This window comes from Lutra lutra, chromosome 2 (genome assembly GCF_902655055.1).
Source record: "Lutra lutra chromosome 2, mLutLut1.2, whole genome shotgun sequence".
In the NCBI taxonomy this organism is placed as follows: Eukaryota; Metazoa; Chordata; class Mammalia; order Carnivora; family Mustelidae; genus Lutra; species Lutra lutra.
In genome coordinates, this window is record NC_062279.1 from 153,378,233 (window position 1) to 153,398,006 (window position 19,774).

The 19,774-nt window shown below is 40.4% G+C and overlaps 1 long non-coding RNA gene across 1 annotated transcript; it reads left to right on the forward strand.

The window, feature by feature from the left end:
* The first annotated feature begins 250 nt into the window (after nt 1–250).
* LOC125094327 (uncharacterized) lies at nt 251–17,885 on the forward strand. Its single transcript, XR_007125462.1, has 3 exons — nt 251–408; nt 7,336–7,340; nt 17,873–17,885. It is a non-coding gene; the product is annotated as an uncharacterized LOC125094327 (long non-coding RNA).
* The last annotated feature ends 1,889 nt before the right edge of the window (nt 17,886–19,774 follow it).

Consider the following 19,774-nt stretch of genomic DNA (forward strand, 5'->3'; position numbering starts at 1 on the left):
ATGGCTGGGGTCACTATATTAAACTTTAGGGGCCCAGGAAAATGTTTTAATTTTTTATAAAGCCAGAAGGGAAAAAATGAAATTTTAGGTAGAAGAAAGTGGTTTTTTTTTTTTAATTTATTTTTTATTTTTTTATAAACATATAATGAATTTTTAGCCCCAGGGGTACAGGTCTGTGAATCGTCAGGTTTACACACTTCACAGCACTCACCATAGCACATACCCTCCCCAATGTCCATAACCGCACCCCCCTCTCCCGACACCCCTGCCCCCAGCAACCCTCAGTTTGTTTTGTGAGATTAAAAGTCTCTTATGTTTTGTCTCCCTCCAGATCCCTTCTTATTTCATTTATTCTTTTCCTACCCCTCCAACCCTCCCCCCGACATTGCATCTCCACTAGAAGAAAGTGTTTTTTCACACATTGTATTAATATACTTATCTTTACCAGTGCTGTCATAACATATAATTTTACATTATTATACTATTATTATTTTAATGGAAGAAGGGACCCATGAAGGCAAAATATCTGGCATTCATGGAAAGTAAAATGAAGTCTTGGTAAGAAGTATTCAGAGCAGAGGGGGGCACCATCCAGGGTAGGTATTAAGCATCCCCACCTCTAGAGGGCTCTGCAGAGTTAATTCAGAGCTCCTGGGGTTGGGGAAGGTCCAGTGCACCCACATATTCAGACCTCCTGCCCTCTTCCCATGAGAACAACTCTGCTTTATATGCAACAAGACAGAGAACTCATTCTTGATCAGATCTTCTCTTAGGAAGGACATCGGGAGAGTTCATGGGTTAGAAAGGCAGACCTCAAAGCAGGGCTGAACATAGCTGGGACTGTTTTCACCAAGACCAGAGAAGACCCTGACCATGACTCAGGAGTGTGTGTCTGCAGTTGGGGGAGGTGGAACAAGAAGATGAAAAGAAAAGCTGGTAAGTGGATCCAGTGGGATGGCAAATGTGTTCTGTGGGTGTGGCCTCCAGCTGGGACCCACCAAAGTCTTTAGTAAAGTTACTAAATGCACAGAACTTCTCCAGCCATGTCCCTGGGTAGAATCACTGTGACACATTCAGGGTTACAAGCATAACTGGTCATGGTGTGAAGAGGTGGAGCTCTGGCAGTGAAGAGAGATGACATTACAATTCTTTATTCCATGGGATACACTTGAATGCCTTGTTCTTGAAAGTGTGACCCAACAGGATTAGCAAGGACAGGGATAGAAGTGCAGACCCTTGCATCTACCTCTGAAGCACTGCCCTTATTTTTATGCGTGTGGTCACTGATGTATACCGGATCTGGAATTCCAACCACTTGGGGGAGGGTGGAATAACCCTCTCTTGAGAAAAGGGAGCAAGAAGGAAAATAGGAGAAGGAAGCAGTCCCCAGATCTCCCATTTCTGGTTTAGGTCAGTGTTTCTCAGCCTTGGTTGTTCATTAAAAATTGCCTGGAGACCAAGTAAGCCAGAAACTGGGGGTGAGAAAGGGGACTGGCATGTTTTGAAAGTTACCCATGCAATTCTATTGTGTCCAGATCCAAAAGCTATAAATCCAAGATTTAAGCTAAAGGGATGAAGGTAAAGGAGTTTCAGTGTTCACTGGAGGTTCATTACTCTGCAATGGAAAATTGCTTACAGGGCTTTAGGATCAGATCTCCAGCTACAACAACAGGATGGTTTGCCTGAAGTATCTCTGCATACATGATGGAAACCACAGTAAGTGATGGATGGGGAGTAGGGAACTTGAGACTATGACTGTTTCTCTTTAAGTCTTTGAGGACCACTTGTTCTGTGGCCAGCTTAATGCCTCTCATCCTATATGAGATAAAAATAGCAGGAGGATTTGGTGCCTCTGAAAGGAAGACCTCTGAGAGGCAGTTGTGCTTGATGCTTTTAGTATCTGGACAAATCTGAGGCAAAGATTTCCGGTGGGAAGATAGGGCATGACTGGTTGATGGTCAGATGAGAGTCAGACTCTGTGGATCTTATTCTTGGAACTGTTTTATCAGTAAGCTTCCTGTTTTGTGGATAAAAAGAAAAGAAAAAGATGTGAAGTGGGACTTTAGGACTTATAAAACAAGGATAAATTACTGCATAACTTTAGAGGTGGATAAAATGTCATACTTCTGAATTTGTCTAAATTGAATAAACTCTGGCTCTGAGTCCCACCTCACTAAGGTCCACTAGAAGTGCAAAGCAGCCATTGGACAGGGCTTGCACTGGGGCTTCTGTACACTATCATATAGGGACAGGGGGTTAAGTGGCCCATCATCCCATGATGGTTGTGCTCCTTCTGCTGCCCAGTTCAGGGTTCAGAAGCTGTTCATTCAATGTCCATTGAGGCATCTCTGCTGCCAGCGACCTCAGAGACATGCCTCAACCAGATCAACATCGTGCCTCAGGGACCCTCACTTGCCCCCAGAATCCCCATGCTTGGTGTCTGGACTCTCTCTGGGAGCCTCTACACAAGCTCTGTCTGAGGTCCTGCTTGGGTAATATCTGAATATGGGTAATAGCTGAGGTAATATTTGAAGGTGAAGCCCCAGTCTCCACCCCTGGTGAATCCTCACACTCTCTTCCCCTTGTATGCACTCCAACTCTTTCATAATAAGCCAATTGTTTTACCCTCAGAGCGCAAAATCCTCTGTCCAAGATGGTGGCCCCCAGCCCCAGGAAGTTCCTCTGTTGAGCACCTGAGCTGTGGTCAGTCCGAAATGTGATGTACTATAAGTGTAAAATTTACACTGTATTTTGAAGATTTGGGACAAAAGAAATGTAAAATATATTAATAATAATTTTTATATTGATCTGATGATGAAATAATATTTTAGATATGTTGAGTAAGTAAACATAATTAAAATTAAAAAATTTTTTACTCTTTAAATTTGCCTTGGTCAAAGATCTTATTTATTTATTTGAGAGAGAGAGAGAGAGAATGAGGTAAAGGGAGAAGACTCCCCACTGAGCAAGGAGCCTGATACAGGACTTGATCTCTGGGATCATGAACTGAGCAGAAGGCAGATGCTTAACCAGCTGAGCCACCCAGGCATCCCCCCCTCCTTTTTTTTTTCTCCTTAAAGTGTTAGGCATTCACTGGAAAAGTGAGAATTCATGCTTGGGTCTCATTACAGGTGACACTTGAACGACATCGGTTTGAACTGTGCAGGTCCACTTACGTGTGTAATTTTTTAGAATAAATACAGTATGGCACTATAGATATATTTTCTGCTCCCTGTGATTTATTTTAAGATTTATATTTATTTATTTGAGAGAGAGAGTGAGAAATATTGTGTAAGCTGGGAGGAGCTGAGGAGGAGGGAGAGGAAGAAAGAATCTGAAGCAGATTCCATGCTGGACATAGAGCCCGACACAGGGCTCGATTTCCCTACTGGGAGATTATGACCTGAGCCAAAACCAAGAGTTTGATGCTTAACCGACTAAGCTACCATAGTGCCCCACCCCTGTGATTTTCTTAATAACATTTTCTTTTCTCTGGCTTGCTTTATTTTAAGAATACAAAATATAGTATGTATAACAAACAAACTGTGATTATCAGTAAGGCTTCTGGTTAACAGTAGACTACCAGTAGTTAAGTTTTGGGGGAGTCAATAGTTAAGCATGGATTTTTGACTGTGTGGGGGTGGGTGCCCCAATCCCCATGTTGTTCAAGTGACAATTCTGTTTTTATTGGACAGTGCTGCTCTCTGCCCAGTTTGCCCTGCCCTCCTTAGAATAAAAACCAGGAACTGAAGCCACTAACTCAGCTGGCCCATGGTCCTTCCTGCCTCACCTTTTCCTGGGATCCTGGAACTCCACACAAAGGGGCTTGTTCCCCTGGCCACCCATGAGGCTTGGGGAAGAAGAAGTGGGGAGGCCCTTCCATTCTTTCTATCATGTGTCTGTCAAGAGGGGAACAGGATTACTAAATTTTGAACAAATGGCTTGATCTCTTTTATTTTTAATCTTCTCTCCCATTTTTCAGATGAAGAGACTGAAGCCCAGAGAAGGCAAAAGACTTACCTCAAGCCACACAGTGACTTATAAAAGAGCAGAGCATCCAGTGCCCTTGTCTACACTGCAGTATCTGCTGCCTCTCCCGAAGGCAAGAGAAAGCAGCAGGAAGAGTCAGAGAGGAAAGGGTGTGCCCATGAGTAGAAGTCACCATGACCCACCGCCTGTGAAGATGCTTCTGTATGACTGGTAGTATTTATGGCCAATGTGGATGATGACTCCTCCCCTCTCCAACCTTGAATTTTTCTCATTTAAATTTATACTGGCCTCCATTTTCAATTCTTATTTCTGTAGAAGCTATTTGGATCATAGTAGTATGGGTTTTTTTGTTTGTTTGTTTCCTCAATTATCTTAATGATTTTTGCTGAAAGTTGCTTCAAATCCCTGTGGAACAAAGAAAGGTACAAACAACCAAATAAACCACAAATCACAATGATTTCTGTGCATCACCTGTGGTGTTGTCTCATGAAGGAACTCCCGGGAAGAAGGCTGAAGAACAGGTTAGCATCTGCATACATCCAGGGGAGAGTGGAATGAGGAGTACATTTCCTTTAATAAAATACAGACCAGCCTCAGGGTGAAAGGTTGTGAGAGAGCCTTTAGTAGGCCTGGAGAGAAGTTGTAAAACAACAGGATCAGGTTAAATTCCCTGCAAGCTCCCATTTCAACTTCAGTTTCTTCCCCCTTTCCCACTCCTTGGGGGATAGCATTGCTTTTTTGCATGAGAAACTTTAGGAGGAGAAGGTTGTATTTCTCGGAGAAACTTTACCCTTGTTCTTATCTGAAGGCAACAACAGAGACTCTGAGGACAGACCAGTATGTCTTTTTAGGCTGTAATAAAAATCCTTGTAAGTTCTAGCTCACATGGTTATTTCCTGAAAACTACCTCAGAACAGGAGTTGGAGGAGGAGTACTGGGTCCCAAGACCTCATTGTTAGTGCTTGCTGAGTACACAGCCCATCACAGAATAGTCTGATTATGGAGACTGGACTCTCAGTCTATCAGCCCTTCCTTAGAACTCATCTTTAAGGCACCTGAGTGGCTCATTTGGTTAAGCATCTGCCTTCTGCTCAGGTCATGGTCCCAGGGTCCTCAGATCCAGCCCTGTGTCGCACTGGACTCCTTACTCTGCAGGGAGCCTGCTTCTCTCTCTCCCTCTGCCTGCAGCTCCCCCTACTTATGTGATCTCTCTCTGTCCAATAAATAAATAAGATCTTAAAAAAAAAGAACATATTTTTAAGGAGAACTTTAAAGGAAAAGTGGCTTAAATAGATACTTGTTAGAAGACAGATGAATTATCTCATGGGGACTCAGTTATCTCGTCTTCAAAAAGGCCAAAGCATCATGGTCATTGCCTTCTTTTAGAGCACCCACTTTGTGCTAAGCCAGTGAGGTTCATTATCTTATTGAATCTTCATCGTACTTTGTGGATTGAGTATTATTATTCCCGTATCACAGATAAAGAATGAGCTCAGGGAGGTGATGACCTGTCTCGGGTTGCATAGCTAGAGGTGGGAGTATAAGGTTTCAAGCAAGGTCTGCCCACCTTTGAAGACAGGTCAGGACTGGGAGTGTGACCATAAGTATGTTGAGGCCCCTTCAGTTCTAAAATTATCTCTACTGACCTTAATATAATTTACAATAGCAAACTTGATGAAACACATTCCACTGACATAATTTTTCCATCACGTTTCTCCATATTTTCCATATTTCTCCAAATGGGAATGTTACTGCTAAAAATAGAGAGAACCATGAAGGTTGAGAGAAGGCCAGCTTCTGAGCAGCCTTCCTGAAGGGCCCTCCTGTTGAAAGCAGACAAATGCCTAGGGAAATACTCAAGACATAAAGACCAATCACTTGTCCAACTGGTACTCATGGGACCAGTGAGCTCCCTGTGGGATCTCTTCCTCCCATACAACTCCTCCCCCCAAAATGTACCTTTCCATGTAGTAACCTGGCCTCTTTTTTCACTTAGTAATCTGATCCTTCAAGAATCCATGTTCCTTCTTCTATAATGTCTTTTTTTTTGTCCCTTTCTCATTGCTTTGCCCCTCTAAGAAGACTTTATCATTCCATTGCTAAGCTTCTAGAGAATGCTTTTAATTTCTGGCCTGCCCTTACAAACAGGACACACCCAACATAGCAATTTGCAGTTTTGGGGAAGTCCCTGCCCAAGAATTCAGAGCATATTGAGGAGATCCCCTCCTCCTGTCAAACAGGGGACCATTAGCAGACATACACATTTTGCTTTCTTCCTCCATCCCCTACTTCATTCCCTTGGCTCTGTAAGATAGGACATTGTATTGCTAAATGACCAGTCCTCTCTAAATTCAGAAAATGAAAGGCAAATTTTATGTTGCTAATGAACTAAACCTCATTTATGGGATTTTGTGAGGGGCATAGAGGATTGATATATGGTCAAAAGAAGAGGCCACATCTCTAAGGCAAGGAGATAATGAAGGTATGAGCAGAAACTCAAATGGGGAATATGGGAAACCCTCCCATTTCTCCCCTATTCCACCCTTTTGGAAAAGTCCTCATTCCTGCTGAGTTGCTGGGACTTTGTGCTGCAGGATGGAAAAAGAGCCAGAAATAAAGAAGTCTGAGACCAGGGTGGTGAATAAAGGCAAGAACAGGACTATGGAGTCTTGGACTTTGAAAGGATTTGAACAGAGAGTTGGCATTGAAGATTATAGATATAGATAAGATAGGGTGGGGTATAAGGGTAATGAAGAGGAGAAAAAAAGGAAGAAGAATTTTAAGAAGCATGGACTGACAATCTGATCATTGTTAAAGTCCTCCAAGAGGTGTATGATTGCCAATTCTACCTGGTTGCTTTTGCGGCTGGGATGCGGTTCCATGAGAGACTGAGACTAGGCTGATTGCTCTGGGTCATGAAATCTGCATCCACTTGCAGGAGATAAACAATGGTCATGAGCTTCAGCCCACAGAGAAAGGTGGGACAGTAAAGCATGAATTATAGAGAAGCCACGCATGGAACGAACCACCTGCCCCTGGGCTTTCTTTGTTAGCATGGCCTTTTGTGTGTGGCTTACTGGCTTTGCTGAGACTGGATGTCAGCTGGTGGGGCCAGACCTCTCACTAGGAAGAAATGAGTATAAACTTTTGTGGGGCACCTGCCTCCAGGGAAACAAGGAATCTGTCCAGTAGACGGGTTTGGATGTGTAACATTTGCTGGGGCTGCCTTTGGAAGTCAGGGATGGAGAGAGCATGGTTGTCATACACACAAACTTGAGAGAGGAATTCCCAAATTCACGTGTGGAAAGGAGGAGAGGAGGAAAATGGCAGAAAAGTCCATGAGAGCCTCAGTAGAGGTGGTGGTGGAGTGAGCTGTGGGAGTTCCACAGTACTGAGACAACCAAAGGAGATTTAAAAAGCAACCTTGTTCTAATGCTCAATTTAAAATTGCTTGTTTTCCATGATGTAAACCCCTTCTCCCTCTTCCCTGGCTCCCCTCTAAATATTCAATGAAATGCACTACACACGTGCACTCATAGATTGCACTACACACGTGCACTCATAGATTGCACATAGATTGTGAGCTGTTCTGTTGTCATTTCTGGTGAAGTTGAGGAAGGGTTTGAACTTCACCTCTGGATTAGGATGTTGTAGAACACTGTTTCAGCAAAAGCAAGATCTCGAAGGCAGAGAAGCCATAAGAATATAATTGTCAACATCCCTCCTTTTTTTTTTTTTAATATTGGCAGAAAGCTTTGGGATTTTTATAGGTCATAAAATAGAATTCTAATCCTATCAAGATTTCAGGAGTCTGGGAGACAGCAGAAATTTTTGATTACATGTTACTGGATAATTTTTTTCCATACTCTCTTTCTCCTCTGTGCTCTCTCATCTTTAGCCTGTATACAAAAATCTACATGTAAAGCTAGGGGGAGGTTGAGAAAGATTTTATAAAACCCCTTTTAGGGAGTTTTGCCTGTTAAGAGGATGAAGAGGTGAAGGGAGGCAGTGGATAGGAAGAACTGACTCTATGCATTACAAATGCTTCTGAATTTTTCTATCATGTACATAATTTTGGGTAGGAAACCTCTATACAAGATATAGCATCATATAACTTAGTATGTATATGAAATGTACATATATATTTTATCTTAATTTTGCAAAAAATTTTATCCACTGTTAGTACCATAACCAGCAAAGAAGTTGAATATTATGCCTCAGCTCGGGATTGGTCATATAAATCTTTCAACAAAACCATTTATTATATCTCATGCCAAGAGTTATTCAGTGTCTTTTATTGCTCATATAAATTGTCTTTACCAATATCTTTCTTCACATCCAACTCTGTTAACCCCTGGGTGCCCATAGCATGTTGTTAGTCTTAGAAATGCACCATTATCTTTATGGACATGTTAGTATTTAATCTGGTCATATATATTTCGGGCTTTCCTAGCTCTGTTTGAGTGATCTGGGTGTCTCCCAGAGCTTCCTGATAAAATACTGCCTTCTCTGCTATAGTAGACTTATAGTTTACTTTTAAAATAACTCACTTGAGATTTAATAGGAGGTTTTAGAGTCACATCTGATTTAAGCTGTGTAAGTTCTAGCTTTTAAGAACACTCTTGGCACATCAATCTTGGGATTTTCTGAGCTGTTGAGAGGAAGCACCAGCTTGCCATTGTGTTGTGCCTTGTTACTTTATTTTTTTTTTAAGATTTTTATTTATTATTTATTTGACAGACAGAAATCACAAGTAGGCAGAGAGGCAGGCAGAGAGAGAGGGGGAAGCAGGCTCCCTGCTGAGCAGAGAGCCTGATGTAGGGCTCAATCCCAGGACTCTGAGATCATGACCTAAGCCGAAGGCAGAAGCTTTAACCCACTAAGCCACCCAGGCACTCCCCCGACGCCGTCCCCCACCTTGTTACTTTATTAACTATCTATCAAGACAAAGCAAAGCAAAACAAAACAAAACAAAAACCCCGGGTAGCTTAATAACAAACTTATTGGCACATGATGAACAACTGGAGAGCATCTGACACTGGGGACACATCTTTTTTGGGGGGATGGCAAATCTTTTATAGGTAAAGTGTTGGAGTGACACTCTTAGCAGAAGGGAAAGAAAACACAAACACTTTAAGATATTAGCTTATTAGAGCCAGTGATTTTTAAAAATTGAAGAAATCACCAGATCAGTGATATTTATTTACTAAGCTGCAATGTAAAATCAGAACAGATGGGGTTTCTGACATTTTCCTTGCAAATCCAAGCATCCTTGAGGAAGAATGGGTGATCATTCAACTTTGCAAGGGAAATCCTGAGAAGAAGCCTTCACCAACATTCTCTTTCCCATGTTTCATAACAGCCTGGCATGACAGTGTTGCTATTCCCATCTTCCAGTTGAGGAAACCAAGGCCCAGGAAGCAGAGGTGCAATATATTGTCACACACGTAAATCTCTTTGGCTTTCAAGCCCTTTGTCTTGCTCCTCGGCCCTGGACTCCTCCTGCGAGTTCCAGGTACTTGAGGTTCAGTCTTTTCTTTTTCTTTCTTTCTTCTCTCTCTTTTTTTTTTTTTGGCTCCTCTGGACAGTCCTTCAACATTCAGTAATAGATCTCCAAGCAGTGCATTTACATTCCTAAAGAACATCTCAGCTTGACTGGGAAATGAAGAAATCAAGCGCAACTAGTTCACTGCTCAGTCTTCTTTGCAGAGCAGCATTTGTTTTCTGTACAGTGTTGATTTCATGTGCTCCCTTAAAGACTTCTTTGCAGCTCATGGAGTTCTTCTTGCTGCTCTCCTTCAGGATTCCACTTTGATTCCTTCCATAGGAAGAAGTCTTGCTTTTAAAGATAGAACCCCCTCCCTGACATTCCAGGATGGTCTTGATTTAAAATATGAGGAGCAATTTGTAAGGCCTATGCTCCTGAGCTTGGAGAGACCCAGATGCTCCCATGTTCTGCTGGTAGGTATGTTCACCAATAAAACTCTTACTAAGGAATTGTGAAAACCTCTGAACTTAGCCATTAATTATATTTCCAAAAATATATCTCAAAAAATAGCAATCTCAAAGGTAAGAAGAACGTCATGCATAAAGAGATTCACTAGTGTGTTGTTTTTAGTGTTGGTAAGAAAAAAAAAAAGGTAACAATTTGACTACTTAACAACTGAGTGATGGTTATGTGAACATTAATGCATCTACTAATAAACATGATGGAACCACTAAAAATGATGTTTATGTACACTTCAACTTTAATGTGACAAATCAAAAATATGTATTTACATCATTTTGTCTCCAAACCTAACAAAAGTCGCAGTAAAGGGTAAAAAAAAAAAGGCATAGAATCGTAGAGTCCAAGATAATGAGATAGGAGACTAAAGCAGATGGGAAATCTCAAAACATTTCTAAAAGCTGAAGAGCAGATTTACTGCTGGTAACTGGGTTCTGTGGCTGGGAAAGCTGAACCATAAGACCCACTGGGGTAAAGATAAGAAGGAAACAGATCAAGCTACAAAATCCTGGAGAGGTCAGGGACTCATGGCATCAGGTAGCATTAGGACACAGGGAATGTGACAAGCTGTAAGCAAGAAGCTTGCTTAAAAGTTCTTATGGGGACAGTTAGAGGCTAGATCTTTTCCCCAAGTAGGTAACTATCCTGTCCCACCTGGTAGAAAACTGGGGGTTCACTCTCAGGAAAGTTTAAACCATATAAACTCTGGACTCTGACACCTGAGACACAGGTAAGAAAAGGTAGGAGCACTATAATTAAAGAAAACAATACAAACTGTGGATTGAGTGGGAGTCTACATATTTAGTTGTGAAAATTTCTGTATCCTTTTCCCAATGGTGTTAAGAATGCTAGCAGACAAACCTATAGCCCCTCACAGGAGGTAGAGGATTCTCTGGGTAGAAACTAGCAAGTCTGGAAAAAAAAATCTGCAGATACTGATAGTTACAGAGAGGGGTCTTGCACAATGGCCAGGTCCAAGTCCTGTTACTCTGTGGTGAAGTCCATTACTTGGTGAACCTTCCAATGCACAGAGGTCCCAGGTAACTTTTTAATGCCTCACTCCCAAAAAAGAGTTGGATCATCTTAAATTTGCAGAAAGCATCTAATATAAAAAATAGGCACCCAAACAAGCCATCAACAAAAAGAAACCCAGAAGAAACAGAAACAATGTAACTAGAAGAAAATTTATCACAATAATTAATACTAATTCTTTAGGAAGGTAAGACAAGACATTATATCCATGAAAAGATTTTAAAGGTATGCTCATATGTGGAACATAAAGAATAGCATGGAGGACCATTGAGGAAAGGAGGGAAAACTGAAGGGGAAAATATCAGAGAGGTAGACAAACCATGAGAGACTTTTGACTCTGGGAAGTAAATTGAAGGTTTCAGAAGGGAGAGGGGTGGGGGGATGGGGTAGTTAGATGATGGATATTAAGGGGGAGCATGTGTTGTGATGAGCACTGGGTATTATACAGAACTAATGAATCGTTGAATACTACAACAAAAACTAATCCTGTACTATATGTTGGCTAACAACATAATAAATAAATAAATAAATATAAAACATAGCAAATTTTAAAAGTCTTCTTGCAAATAAAAAATGTGATATTAGGAAGATTAAAATTCAGTGAAATAGTTGGAAGGTAAACTTGAAGCAATCTCCCAGAACATAGAATAAAGAGACAAAGAAGTGGAAAAAGCAGAGGAAAGTTCCAGGTAGAGCAACTAGGGAAAAATGAGAGGAGGAATCCATGGAAATCAAGTAAGAAAATCTCCCATATTTTAAAGGACACAACACAAGGAATAAAAATAAAAAGACCCTTATCAAGACATCTTAAAATAAGATTTCAGAAGACTGGAGATAAGAAGAGCATCTTAAATCCTCCAAAGAGAAAAACGAACAAACTTACAGTGTCAGGAATCAGAATGACATCAGACTTCTCAAAAGCTGAACTAGAGTCTTGGAGACAAATGAGCATCTTTAAATTCAGAAGGTGTTACTTTCATTCCAGGGCTCAATGTCCAACAAATGATTATTCCAATGTGATGCTAGAACAAAGATATTTTCAGCCACTTGAGATATTAAGAATTTTCCCTTTTCATACTCCCTTTCTCAGAAGAATATGATTCACAACCAAAATGGAGTAGGATTAGAAACTGGGAGGTGTGGGATTCTGGAGGGTAAATTTAAACCTCAGAGTAAGAATGGATGGGAAGGACAGTTCCGTAGCCACCTTCAAGAACACCCAAGTGCCAGAGAAGCTGAAGCATGGAGAGCTATGGAAGATGGTTTCTGACTGAGATGTGACCGATGGATGTGTTCTCAGATGGTTTGGAAAGTTCTGTTTATCCATTTATCCATTTGTGATGGATAAACAGAAAATTTAGCAAATTAAATGTAAGGCAATTATAAACTTTAGGGTAAATAAAATGTTTCAAATATTATACCTATTAAGGTACAAATAACATGTACAAAAATCATTCTGATAAATATTGAAAACTGAATAGATCAATTATTGCTATATAACTACACTGGAGAGATGCAGAGAGGGAACTGTGTGTGTGTGTGTGTGTGTGTGTGTGCGCGCGCGCGAGAATGTGAGCTAAATTCCTAGAAGGAAGGTAATGTCTAGAACTGTAAAATTAAGAAATAGTTGATGACAGACGGCGCCTGGGTGGCTCAGTGAGTTAAAGCCTCTGCCTTCGGCTCAGGTCATGATCCCAGGGTCCTGGGATCGAGCCCTGCATCGGGATCTCTGCTCAGAGGGGAGCCTGCTTCCTTTCCTCTCTCTCTGCCTGCCTCTCTGCCTACTTGTGATCTCTGTCAAATAAATAAATAAATAAAAATCTTAAAAAAAAAAAGAAATAGTTGATGACTATTATGGGAGACTGCTGTTTGTCCTTTAATATCAATTTTCCATTGTGAATTTATCAAATTTGCATTTGCAAAGATCCAGAGCTCAAGACTGGTACAGAAGTTGCAAGGTCCTGCCCAAAGAATCTTATGGCCTTAGATGATGAACATATGACAGCCTGTGGACCAAAGACCAGAAGGACCCTCTTGAATATTATAAAGTTTAAGGCTGGAGATTGTGGGTGGAAGCATCCAAATGATGGTTGCAATTGACTTTCTCAACACTATATATGGAAAGTTCTGATTATATATTTGAAATGCAAAAAAGTAATAAAATATTTTATGAACCTCAGTATTATGATGGAAATCACACCTACTAAAATAAGTAATTGCAATGTCTAGTGGTGAGGACTGTGATAGATGAAGCAAAGAGCACTGTGGAGGCAGGAAGGTAGAACCCAATCCAACCTTCAGAGTCAAATGCTTTATACACAAAACTATGAGCCTCAGCTTGGAGAGAACAATCTTCAAAGACTGAAGAATGTCAGTGTTACTCCATGAAGTACCACAGGGTGAAAATAGAAATATCATCAAGAAGAGTTCACATAAATGAATAGGTGATAATTCTACAGATGTGCATTTTGAGAAGAGATTGAAGATGTTTAGAATACCTTTCCCTAGGATAGATTCAGAAAAGTGAGCTCTCTGGGTGTCCAGCTCTCTTTTCAATTAGACAGCCAAAAGGAAGCCAGGAATTCTAACAAATTAGCTCTTGTCATTGTCAGAGTTGGAAATACAGTGTCAACTACTGTGGGCTCCAGAGTCACATGATCTTAGAGTCTCCTTCCAATCTGACCAGGGTTAAATGGGTTAGTAGCTCATTTAGCACTTATTATATTATTTTATGTGTATACATGCTATTATACCGTAAGTCTCCCTACTGGAACTCTTTGGGGACAAGAATGATCCTATCATCTGGATAATTAGCTTTAGATTGCCAAATAGGGATGTGAACTCTAAGAATAGGACTTCAGTCACTCCACTCTGACATTCTCTTCTTTGTTTCATAGGCCAGACTTAAGGAGACTAGCTGTCTGGGGAATGGATGTATGTTTAAAAAAAAAAAAAAAAAAAGCTTCTGGAATGGAAGGAAAGCTGAAAGTTATCCTGTAAAGCAGATGATCTAGATCTATATTGTTCTTTTTAGTCTATTTCTATTTATTGTATCCTGACCTGTAGTAAAATCTTCTTAAAGTTTCCTGTTTAGCATCAGCTATGTTAGGGCCATCAAGAGGAGAATTGAATAAATCTCATCAAATTCCCCATTTTACCATTGACGAAAGGAAAGCATAAGGTGTTCTTACAGAAGGTTTAAATGTTCATGGTCATCCACAGCTGACAAAACAAAGTTTTTTGTTTCCCTATTCTATTCTCCAAATTGTGAAAATTCCTATGGTTCAAAATAGGTAAATCTTTTACCATGAGGCTCTGGTTCCTCTGAAACTAGAATCTGAGGATATTCTTTGACTCCAATTTATTCAGTCATTACAAATTTATTCAACCAATTATCGCCATGGTTGTGCATGATTCACATCTAATATTAAATAAATAAAAGAACTAGATAATATATGTAGTTGCCTATTCTTTTCGTATGCATGAATGTATACTCAATCTTGTGGCCTTGAATATGAATGAGGGAAATTTTCCTTTTAGAGTGGTATCTTATCATCAGAGAATGTCCATTTGCCCAGAACACCTCCAAAAAGCATCTGCCATTAGAACAAGGCTCACAAAAGCATGGCACATGGGCAACAGCCTGTTTTTTTGCAAATAAAAATATTTTTTGGAGCACAATCACATTCATTCTTTTGCATATTGTTTATGGCTACTTTCACAAATGGCAGAGTTGAGTAGTTATGGCAGGGACAAATATGTTTATTATCTGGCCCCTGGGTGCTCTCTCATGTTGACTGATTTTAAATTGTCTCTTTCTACAGTTTTTTTTCAATTCACTTCTGTGTCTATATATATATGTATATATATATACTTCTATTCATGACATAAATATATGTCATGAATAGAAGTTGCCAAATGTGACTGCTTAGAATTCTTGGGGAACATTTACCTTAGAAATTTCTGAGCTTGTTCCCAGAGATTCTGATTCAGTAGGTCTGAGTAGAACCTGGGAAACTTGCTTTTATATAAATAATTCTGGTGCACAAGCAGGTACAAGAAGCCCCATGAAAGCACATGGAAGTTCGAGATGGGATGAACAGGATATGAATGCTAACTCAGTCTTACTGTGTAATCATGGACTAATTGCTTCACTGAGACTTGGATATCTCATCAGTAAAATGAAAACAATTCTTCCTGATAGGAATTTTTGAGGACCCAATGAGTTAATGGTTTAAAAATGGCTAGCACTGTACCTGCACATAGTAGACACTGGGTTAATGACCATGTTCTTCTTTCCAATAGAGAGTCCAGTGCTTTGGAAAGCCCATCAGGAAGATTTTTTTCTTCACTTTGCCTTGCGTGTTACATTTCCGTCTCTGTTTATGTTAATTTTGCTCTTGTCAGGCTACTTCTGGATCCATAAGTCCTTCTCTATATGAATTAATGCTGGATGGTTTTTGCAAACTTATTTCAGGAATTACTCAGGGAGTTGAATGGCCCTAAATGGCTTCTTAGCCACATGGCTACCAACAATCTTGATTAATTCTTCTGAAACATAATTAAGCAGGAGCTTTTCCAACATTCCCAAGTTTTTAAAGAAACCTTGATGTAAGATGATAGACCTTATAAATTCAAAAGACAAACCACTGGACAAATTGGGAAGATGTTTAATTAGAATCTCTCTCCTTAGAAAGTCTTTGCCTTGACATTCTAAATAATGTTCAGCAAGCAGTTCTCTGAGCAGCGGACACTGTTGATGTTTTGCCCACATATTCTGTTGCCCAACCTGAGTTAACTGCTAGTCCCAGAAGACTTGTCAGTACACTGGCAAATTCCCACCTCAGGCAGCTTTATCTCTCATCTTTTCTACCTAAAGACTTTCTCTGCACCTCCAGGGCTTGCTTCCAGTAGTCAGACAAAATCTGGGAATGAGGGAACCAGTGGAAAGTAAAGACAGTGGCTAATTACCCCAGGTCATTTGCTTTAGTAGGACAACACTGAGAAATATTCTATATAGATTCCCCAATGGGGTTGAGCCTCACTTGCCCAAAGTTCTTATCTACTGTCTAATTCATCCCTTACTCTCTTTTCTTTCTTCTATGAGTCAGTTTCTCCTCTTCCTCACTTGGGTTTTATGGGCTCTTCTCCCAGATAAACTGCCTGTTTCTAAGTCCTAATCCTTATAAGTGCTTCATATACACTAACTTATTTATTCTACACTAAAAAATCCTGAAATAAATACAGTTATAATCCCTATTTTATTAAAAAGAAAAAAGAAGCTGAAATGGAAAAAGATCAAGTAATTTGCCTAAAGTCACACAGCTTGTGAGCAGAAGGTAGAAATTTGAACTCAACCAACTTAACGTTGAAGCCTACACCTTCAACCACTACTCCATACTGATGCTCTGCCAATTCCTAAATCCAGCCCTTTTCATTGGTGGCTGAGATTCAACAATTGAATGATTGCTTGGGTTAAGGTATGGCCCCTATTAGATGCAAATGTCAAAAGGTCTAATATATCATTCTGAAGGCATTTACACCTTGTATGGAGAGATATAGCTATTGCCTCAGCTGCCTATGGCAGAGACCCAAAATGAAAGTAGCTTAGAGAAATGTGAAAGCTCAATCTTCTCTTGTATAAGTCCAGGGTGGTCAGCTAGTTCTGCTCTGAAAGTTGTAATGACCTAGACAACTTCTTTTCCAGTGCTCTGACATCTCCATGGCACTCTCATTGTTTTCATGGTCCCTGATGGTTGACCACATATCTATCTGCCAAGCATCAGCACAGAGGAAAGACTACAGGGAAAACATATGCCTTCCATTTAAACGCATGTCCTAAAAGATGATTTATCACTTGTGTTCACATCCACTGGCCAGATCTGAGTCATATGAAAGCTGCAAGGGAGGCTGGACATGGATGTGCTGTTGACTCTGAGATCATTTAAAAATTCAGCTCCTGTGGAAAGAGAGATTACTGTATCTTCTGCTCCTAACCTGATACCTGTGAGAATCTTCTTGATTCAAGGTCACTACCGTTACCTCATTTCTGACCCATGATGTGGTTTGAGTATAAAGAGCACCCCTTACTGCTCTCATCAAAAGTCAGTGTTACTGGGGCAACAGTAAATGCCAATTGTCTCTGTCTTAGGATAAGCACTCACCGTTTTTCCCCTTGCTTAATAATATCCACTTGGGTTTTGAAAGTCTAGGTTATACTGGCTTCATGATTTTGGACTAATAACTGAATCTCCCTAAACCAGTGATTCTCACGTGGGGTAATTTTGCACCCCAGAGGACATTTGTCAATGTCTGGAGACATTTTGGTTATCTTAACTAGGGGAAGGGATACTATTGATATCTTGTGGGTAGATGCCAGGGAGTCTACTAAATATCCTACAATGCACAGGGCAGTGCTGCAGTATAAAGAATGATCTGGTCCAAAGTGTTATTAGTACTGAGCTTGATAAGCCCCACTCTAAGCTTTAGGTTCCTTCTAGGAAACTAAGGTGATGACAAGATCTGCTTCACAGCATATATGTGAAGATTCACTGTACTAGCACTTATGAAATATACAGCAGAATGCTTGGTCCATGGTAGGTTCCAGACAACCTCTGTCCCCAGGGACCTTTAATCTCCTTGCCTGGCCCAACTTTTCTAGGCTTGTATTCTTGCAATGTTTGATTCACAGCACATATGTCTCGGGAAGGGAAATGAGGAAAATTAAATTTTATTTAGGAACTGGTAGATGGCAGGACTTCAGTGTAAATCATATTATGTAAACCTCTCCAAAACTGTGTGAGGTTGCTATTAGTGTCCCCAATTTCCAAACGGGCTAATGAGTCTCAGGGAGATCTGACATTCAAATGAAAGCAGAATTAATTAGTGGGTGTGCGGGATAGAAAGTCAAATGTGTTTGACTCCAATGCTTGTGCCTAGGTTTTGAATCTGGCCCCTCCTATTCCTATACGTGGGAATTCTAGGAAGACAGACAGAATCTGAGGAGCAAGAATGCTTTGGGGATGATCAGGAGAGATTGATGTGGAGAGAAAGACACAGATACAGGTGGGCAAGGAGACTTCAATACAGATTCACACTTTTACCTCAGGCCAGGCCTAAAAAGGCAGCTTTTATTCCCACCTGTTTAGGTGTCTTGGTCATATTATCTTGCCCACCATATAGTGAGTAGTCTTATCATCTTTGTTTTGGTTTAATCCTAGGCATTGTGGTCGGTATTAGTTTCTTAAGGCTATCTTAACAAATCACCACAAACTTGGTGACTTAAAAAAATTTATTCTCTCACAGTTGTGGAAGCCAGGTGATAGCAGGACACCTGGAGTTGTCAGAAGCCTGGAGAGGAGAATCTGTCTTTGCCTTTTCTAGCTTGTGGTGGCTCCCTGCAATGCTTCGCTTCCCTTGGCTACTGACAGCATAACTCTGATCTGTGTCTCTGTCTTCACACAGTGTCTTCTGTGTGTCTGCTCTCCATGTCTATGATTCTCCACATGGCCTTCTCAGGAGGTCACCAACCACTGAGTTATAGTTCATCACAATCCAATAGGACCTAATTAGCTTAATTATACCTGCAAAGGCCTGATTTCCAAATAAGCTCATAGTTACAGATGCTGGGGTTTGGACTTAAACATATCTTTGTTGGGCATACAATTCAATACACATCAGGGTCTAAGCAATATTTTTAGTGGATAAAAGCTAAACCACATTTCCCTAAAAATAAATTAAAAGTCCTTATAACCCAGTGGCAACTTTAGATCTGCAAGATGGCTCAAAGTACACTCCCAGTATCCAATTCTTGGGAGAGAAGGCCTCTACCACCCCAGCCCAAAAGTCTCTTTGGTATTTCAATCCATGCAAAAATGTAAAAACTGCACCTTAGTGTTTGGGGAGAATATTTAAAGATAACAATATAAGTAGGTTTTGGTTTTTGTTTTTGTTTTACCTCAACTTAAGCTTTATTTTTTACTGACAAGAAAAAATGCAAATACAGATTAGGGTGAGAACCCTTTAATTTTTGGAGGTGATTATCCAGTTCTGGTCTTTATATGGTGCTTTTGAACAGAAAATCTTAATTATGCCAATCAAGGTCACGTCCTTTTACAATGAACTATGCATTATATTTTCCCTTCTAGACAAAAAAGGACATTTATGCAATTAAAATAGACTGATTGAAAAATGCATGTCAAGCATAAGCTTGGATTTATACTTTTGGGCCCAAATGACTGGGGGACATTAAAAAAAAAAAAAAACTGCAAAACTGAGCAAAAATGATATTTTTTTCCAGCACATATTTTGAAGAGGAATGAGCAGTTGGCTTTCTCCTCCTCATTAGTCCACTGTAGAGATGGGGCTGCTCCCTCAGGCCCTAATCAACTTACTCAAACAGGCTGCAAAATCGATCTGACAGCCCATGAAAGGGAGTTTGGAGGCAGGGAGGGAAGCACAAGGGAGAGCTGACTTCAGTAGTGTGGAATTCTGTATTTTCAAGGATTTGCCTAATGTCAAGGATTGTGACATTAGCAGGGCCCTCTGATCTTTGGACTACCAAAGGGTTGTGATAAGGACCCTACAGTTTGTGTGTGTGTGTATGTGTGTATGTGTGTGTGTTAGGGGGCATCTTTTGGGTCTGGGCTTTGGAAACACTTATTCTAAATGGTGGGAGAGAAAGTTTTCTTTGATTTAAGCCTGAATCACTTTGAAGTGAAGAGGGAAGGTAATTAGCATGTTGAC